Below are 7184 nucleotides of genomic sequence, written 5' to 3'. Positions count from 1 at the left end.
AACTACACCACAACACAGGGCCTCAGAATCCTTCACTTTGAGTCAGCAAACAGGTAAAGAGCCTGGAGAATCAAGCAGGGAGTTTTTGATGGGCCTAGTCTTGGAGTAAAGCACATCACACCTGCCCACATTTTACTGAGTAGAACTTAGTCACAAAGCCATACCAACTACAAGAAAGAAAGAAGAAAGGAATTTGATAAATAACTAACCAAGTTGTCAGACGAAAGGAATGGGTCTTTATTCTCTTTCAGCCTATTTTTACAACTATAAAGTGAAAGGTCTGGAATTTGTACTTTCTGCAATTCCTATCAATCTTTATTAAGTTTTTTGTTATTTAAGTGGTGGAAAAAAATAGAGTAGAAGCCAAAATATTTCTACTCTTAATTTATTATACGACATATACAGAATAATGTCATGTCCTTTATTAGGACAACACCTTATAACATCATTTTAACTGATAAAAGCAATATTCAAATTATGTATTTATGACTTTTTTTTTTTTTTTTTTTTGCGGTACACGGGACTCTCACTGTTGTGGCCTCTCCCACTGCGGAGCACAGGCTCCAGACACGCAGGCTCAGCGGCCATGGCTCACGGGCCCAGCCGCTCCGCGGCATGTGGGATCTTCCCGGACCAGGGCATGAACCCGTATCCCCTGCATCGGCAGGCGGACTCTCAATCACTGCGCCACCAGGGAAGCCCTATGACATCTTATTAGCAATTATCATAACACTGATCACACACAATGGATTGATATCACACGATATTTCCTTCCTATATTTCTAGATAACCATAGATCTTTCTGTACTAATGACAATGAGTACATACAAAAGGATAATGTGCTTCTTTAGACTTTAATTAACACTGAATGGAATTATGCTTAGAATAAATAAAAGACGAACAGCTTTCTTTTCATTCTTATTCTCTCTTGTTCCTAACAAAAATAATTTATAATTTCAACTTTTCCTGCTGCTACTCCAAAATCCCAGTTTTAAAACCCAATCAAAAGATGCCAACATATTCCAAAGTGAAAGAATGCTTTGGATTCTGTACTCCTCCTGTCTTCTTCATCTTTAAGAGATTTTAAGTCTTTTCTTTCCCAAGCTGCCAGTTACACTGAATTGTTCTGAAATGTGAATGATTTTTTTTGTGTAAATATGAGCTTCCATCGACTGGAGCAACAATAAGCACTTCACACTTGTCATTTACTAAAACCTGCCTTTTGAGCCCTGTCAGTCATGTGCCTCTACATGTGTGTTTCTTGGTTGAAGCCGCAATGTTTTATGGCAGCTTCTGTTTAGGAATTCATGTCGCTACTTGGCATTTATGCAGTTCAGCTGTTAGAAAGTCAGGGTAAAAGGAAAGAAGATACACAGGAGCAAAGGTTTCAGGAGCAAAGAGGGAAATAAGAAAGGGCTTTAGGTTATGAAACAACCATGCCAGCCAAGTGGTATCAGTGAACCACAGGCACACCCCTTGGGTTTAGGAAAGACACTGCAACAGAACAGATGCAGCTCACACCCATCCTGCTGATCTGGATGGCTGAGTGCTACTACAAAGGCCAAGTGTTGCATGAAACATTAGCAGTTATGTTCACCTTTCAAGATTTTTCATCCCTTACAACACTGAGCTTGATTACAATGTGTGCCACTGAGCTTAGATGAGCTTAAAGCAAAGACAAAGAAACTCTGGAAGAGACAGACATATGGATGAAAAGCTAAATACTTTGGTTGCTAATCAGGGTTGACATAACTGTACATGATTCATAACATGGGTTCAAAAATGCCCAGAAGTTCAGATATTTATCCAACATTTATCTGCATAAAACCATGTCCCTTGAGGCTAGTGTATTTTAATGGGAAAATAATAGGAATAGGCTTTCTCTGGAGTTCTCAAACACTCTTTGAGCTTCTTCTTAGTCTCAAATCACTAGGAACCACGAGTTTAGAGATTTAAGGTTCAGGGAGCAACCTTTTTCAAAATAGGTAAATAAAAAGTAACGCAAATTAAATTTCATTCCCTTCCCAAATAACTCCAGGAAAGATTTTCACTCTTGTTTAACTGACGTCCTCTATTTGTACTTGCCAAGGAGAGAATGTAGATTTCTAGGGGTTCTTTGGAAGATGTAAGTTATAAATAGAGAGAGGTAAAGAAGCAGAGATAAAATTTAAAATGTATAGAAGTTAAAAAACATATTTTCTCCAAAAATCATTGCTTCTACTCTGCAGCTCCTTCACATCTTTAACTAAATAACTTGAGTCTTGCAAGTGATGCATTTTTAGATTTGTTGTGAAGTCCACACTGTAAAATATCCATGTCTTATTAATATTTTAATATTGATATATTAATATTAAAATATTATCTTAGTAGAAAACCTCTTTAAAACAACCAAATACAAATGATTGTGAATAACTAAATGATATCAGACTTTAAGACATGAACACAACATAATATTTATAACAGATTCTCATTCATCTCTAACTTCTTTGGGCACATACATGTATTCTAGCTTCATTTATGCTTACTCATTTTTAGTTTAAAAAAAGAAAAACACCTCAATCTAAAAACTGAAATGGGTTATCTATTATGGCTAAAATTACCCACACAGTGTATGTGTACTGATACTGCCCAACAATAAGAATGCTTTGTATGCATACACAATGAACAATGTTCTTACACTTAATGTCTCTTCACATATAATGGAAAAGAATTGTCAGCCAAGGGTATATATAGAAATTTTCACACACTTATCGCTTCCTCCTTTTTAGTCATTTGCCAAACCAAAGAGTATATTAAATTGCTTTGCTTTTCTCTTCCACACTTAAAAACTGTACTTCAACAATTCTTTGAGCCTTAGAACTTTATTGCTTTCGTATAACAAAGTGGTTAACTAAGGCACAGAATTAGTCAACTTCTTGTTCCAAAAGCTCAGCAACAGAAGTATTCCTAAGGTAACAAAACGACTAAAGAAAGCTAATTATCAATTAACACCTCAGTGCTTCAAAAACAGTTACGAGTTGGACATGAAACCAGGACAGGATCTCAAGTATTGTGTTATGCTGTGCATGGCACAAAACTGGGGATTGCTGACTTTTCTTCTCCAAGGGGCTGAGAGTTTATTTCTAATCCACTATTAGAAATAATATCTTAAAAAAATTGAGTAAATGAATCCTGTAAAAAGTTTACAAACTGATACATCGTCATACCTCACGTCTGAAATCTGTGTAAGGGCTCACTTTGGCAGCACACATACTGCAATGGGGACAACATAGAAAAGATCAGTGTGGCCTGTGCACACGGAGGACATTTAAACTTATGAAATGAACTGTATTTTCCAGTGATTACCAGGGACCAGGGGATGTAAGGGGAGGGTGGCGGTAATGACCACAAAGGGCCACAATGGAACTTCTGAGTAGGAATAAAAATGTTTTATATCATGATTGCAGTAGTGGTAATACAACGGTATACATTTGTCAAAACTCACCGAATTGCAGCCTTAAAATTGGTAAATTTTATTGCATGTAAGTTACATCTCAATAAAGCTAACCAATTTTTAAATATTAAAAAAAATTTTTTTTGTAAGAATTTTGATTCTGCCATCCCATGCACTAATTGGAGTGATAAAATTTCATGCAAAGCACAAGGATTTTCCCCCTCTATTCATCTCTGTTTCAGGCACAACAGAACCAGCTGGTCTTATAACAATTCATCAGTCTTTTGCAATGAGATAAAAACGTACCATATTTAGATACTGCAATAAACAATTATTTCAGTGGAGTATGTAATAGTTGCACATCACTAAACTAAGGCAAATATTGAGGAAACATGGAAAGTGAAATGATTAATAATCAATAAGTTGCTGCTTCTCAGAAAACAAACAAAATACTTTGAGGATAATGTCTTTCTACAAGAAAAAAATTATTATTCAACTTTTGATCACAAAAATCTATTTTCTTTCTCCAACCATTCATTAGATTAAAACTTCAAAAAAAATTATATATATATATATATATATATATATATATATACGTTATGCACAGAAAATAGGTATGTGTTTGTCCCCAGTATATGCACTCAGAACAACAGAAGTTTGTTTGATGAGATCAATAGTATGGAAAAGAGTTACTTATTGTCTTTTCTCCCTCAAGAATTTTTTTTGGCACATCAATCTGATGAGGTGGGAAAAATGAAGCCTGAACAGAAAACAAAATTGAAGCTAAAAACAATAGAGAAGATTGATTAACCCCACGTTATCAAGTAAGTGTCAATAGCAAGAAGCTACTAGGCTTCTGCACTGTTTTCCTCTAAACTTTTAGCCTTACATCCGTCAAACCTCAAGATAACTATCCATCATGGAGTCAAAGTGGCGAACAACTGTGTGGTCCTTTGATAAGGGACAGTGTCACAATTTGTCTCCTTCTCTTCCCACAGATCGCCTCTAATGGGGTAAGGCCAGGCCACAACAGCTGCAAATAGCCCAAAGACATTCTTTAGCATAAAAAAAAAGTCTCAGAAAATATGTAGAATAAGAATCTAAGCAACCTTCAAAAAAATCTACACTCAATGATTATTTACTTGGATGTTTTATGTATGTTTTCTTCTTTCTAACACTAGTGTTGATAAACCGATGTTTAAGTATAATTAAATGGCAAAATTGTGATGCATTTAAAAATGTGGTGATGTTAACAATCCCCTGAAAGCTACAATGCAGCACCTGTATAACTAAGTAATATTTAAAATCAGTGGCCGAACTATATTGAAATTTATCCAAAGTCTCCAAGAAGGTAATTCACACACTTAGATGTACCATGGAACATTATCTATGCCATTCAAAAATGAAGAGGCAGCCCCAACCTTCCTGCAAAAAAATCGGCCTAACTAATGAAGAATGCTTAGTAGCATAAGAAAATGACCATGTCATAATATTAGGGAAAAGAAAGCAAAATTTAAAAATATGAGTTATGACTATAATTATGTGAAATATTCACAGGAAAAATGGTTGAAAGTTTATAAAGTATAACAATTGGCATGTTAGAGTAGTGAGTTTATGGACAATAACTTTTTCTGCTCTGTCTTAATGAATTGTTTTCAAAAATTGTTTTATTATTTCTTGACATATTTTTTCCTCTACACATGTGCAAGCTTAGCAAGTTTACATGAAGATTTCCTAACACTCTATGTCAGCAAATATTAGCTTTAAAAGAGTTCTGTATCATCACCAGCAGGGAAGATGTCATCTCAAGCCAACCTGCAACTACCCTATTGGTGCCAGCCTCTTGAGCAGGATGCAGCTCAAAGGTAGTGAGAAGAAATGTCATCCTGGGTACGTGTTCTGAGGCCTTGTCTTGGTACTCAAGACCTTCCAGTGGAATGGTATAAAGTGGAGATGGGAAGAGAGAATCTAAAATTTATGTAATCAGTTCACAACTTCATAGAACACCCTGATGTCATCAAACAAAGGAGTGATTTGCCCCACCCTGACCACATTTCTCCCCTTAGGCTATAGTTTATGACTTCTTTTGCCTTCAGATCTGCTCTTGGGGTTCATTTTTTACTTATTTTACGTGTATAAAAATATTTAAGGGGGAAACACTGAGTGTCCCCAGGCTCCCAGCCCTTTACTGAGAAGACAAGTCTTCAGCCATATATGTGCCCCAGTGTTCTCCAACTGTCGTGATTTGAGAAGTACATTCTTTTTTATCCTGAAGGAATTTTCGCATATTGGGCTTTAAGACACAGCTATCAGAGAATTATAATTATCTGGCATCATTTTCAGTTAACATTAATTTGGGAATGGACAAGGATATGGGCAAAATAAGACCTGTGAGAATGGGACAGTAGATAGGAATAGGGACCACCTAAAGGGAGAGGAAGTTTACAGAAAAGGAAGGAAGGAACCCTACAAATAAAATTTTGCTTCATTCACCATTTGATCCTTGGTCAATCCCGTTGATCCTGGTTGAGTAAGAATGCGAGCTTAAGAATGTGACCAACTTGGATTCAATCCCATCTCTACCACTTACTAATCATGAGGTCATAAACAAGTTACCTAACCTGTCTCAGTAGTGTGCTTCCTTTACTGTCCAATAGGGAAAGTAATATATACTTCATGAAAATATTTTAATAAATGAGGTAATTATGTATTTAACCATAATCGAATAAGAACTTCACCAATGTTAATAACTATCCACTTTATTTTCCCTTTTAGTTTCTTCTGCAAACTAGGGATTTGCTCCCTAAATCCATATTTGCAATGAGCTTTGAAACTTCATTAAAAATATTTGATTACAAATAAACAAATGTGATCTAAGCAAGCTTAAAAGCTTTTACACAGCAAAAGAAACCATAACCAAAATGAAAAGACAACCTACAGAATGGGAGAAAATATTTGCAAACAATGCAACTGACAAGCGGTTTATTTCCAAAATATACAAACAGCTCAGATAACTCAAAATCAAAAATATAAACAATGCAATCAAAAAATAGGCAGAAGACCTAAATAGACATTTCTCCAAAGAAAACATACAGATGTCCAACAGGCACATGAAAAGACACTCTACTTCACTAATTAATAGAGAAATGCAAATCAAAACCACAATAAGGTATCTACTGTATGATCCAGCAATTCCACCGCTGGGCATATATCTGGAAAAGATGAAGACTCTAATTCGAAAAAATACATGCATCCCAATGTTCATAGCAGCACTATTTACAAAAGCCAATACATGAAAACAACCCAAGTGTCCATCAACAGACAACTGCTTTAAGATTATGTGGTACACACACACACACACACACACACACACAATGGAATATTACTCAGCCATAAAAAAGAATGAATAATGCCATTTGCAGCAACATGGATGGACCTAGAGAATATCATACTGATACTGAAGTCAGACAGATATCATATGATATCACTTATGTGTGAAATCTAAAAAATAATACAAATTAACCTATATACAAAAGAGAAACAGACTCACAGACATAGAAAACAATTTCATGGGGCGGAGTAGTCAAGATGGTGGAATAGAAGGATGCAGAATTTGTCACTCCTCACAAGTACACCAAGAATACATCTACAGATGGAACAATTCTCATAGAGCAGCTGCTGAACATTAGTGGAAGACTTCAGACACCTAAAAGCACAAGAAGATCCCCTCACAACTGGGTAGGATGAAAGA

General features: G+C 35.7%; 1 non-coding gene across 1 annotated transcript; it reads left to right on the top strand.

The window, feature by feature from the left end:
• Positions 1-3228: 3228 nt before the first annotated feature.
• Positions 3229-3335, top strand: LOC132518921 (U6 spliceosomal RNA). Its single transcript, XR_009540035.1, has one exon. It is a non-coding gene; the product is annotated as a U6 spliceosomal RNA (small nuclear RNA).
• Positions 3336-7184: the final 3849 nt, after the last annotated feature.

The sequence above is a fragment of the Lagenorhynchus albirostris genome, chromosome 3, assembly GCF_949774975.1.
Source record: "Lagenorhynchus albirostris chromosome 3, mLagAlb1.1, whole genome shotgun sequence".
Taxonomy (NCBI): Eukaryota; Metazoa; Chordata; class Mammalia; order Artiodactyla; family Delphinidae; genus Lagenorhynchus; species Lagenorhynchus albirostris.
This window is presented reverse-complemented; position numbering and strand designations above follow the sequence as displayed.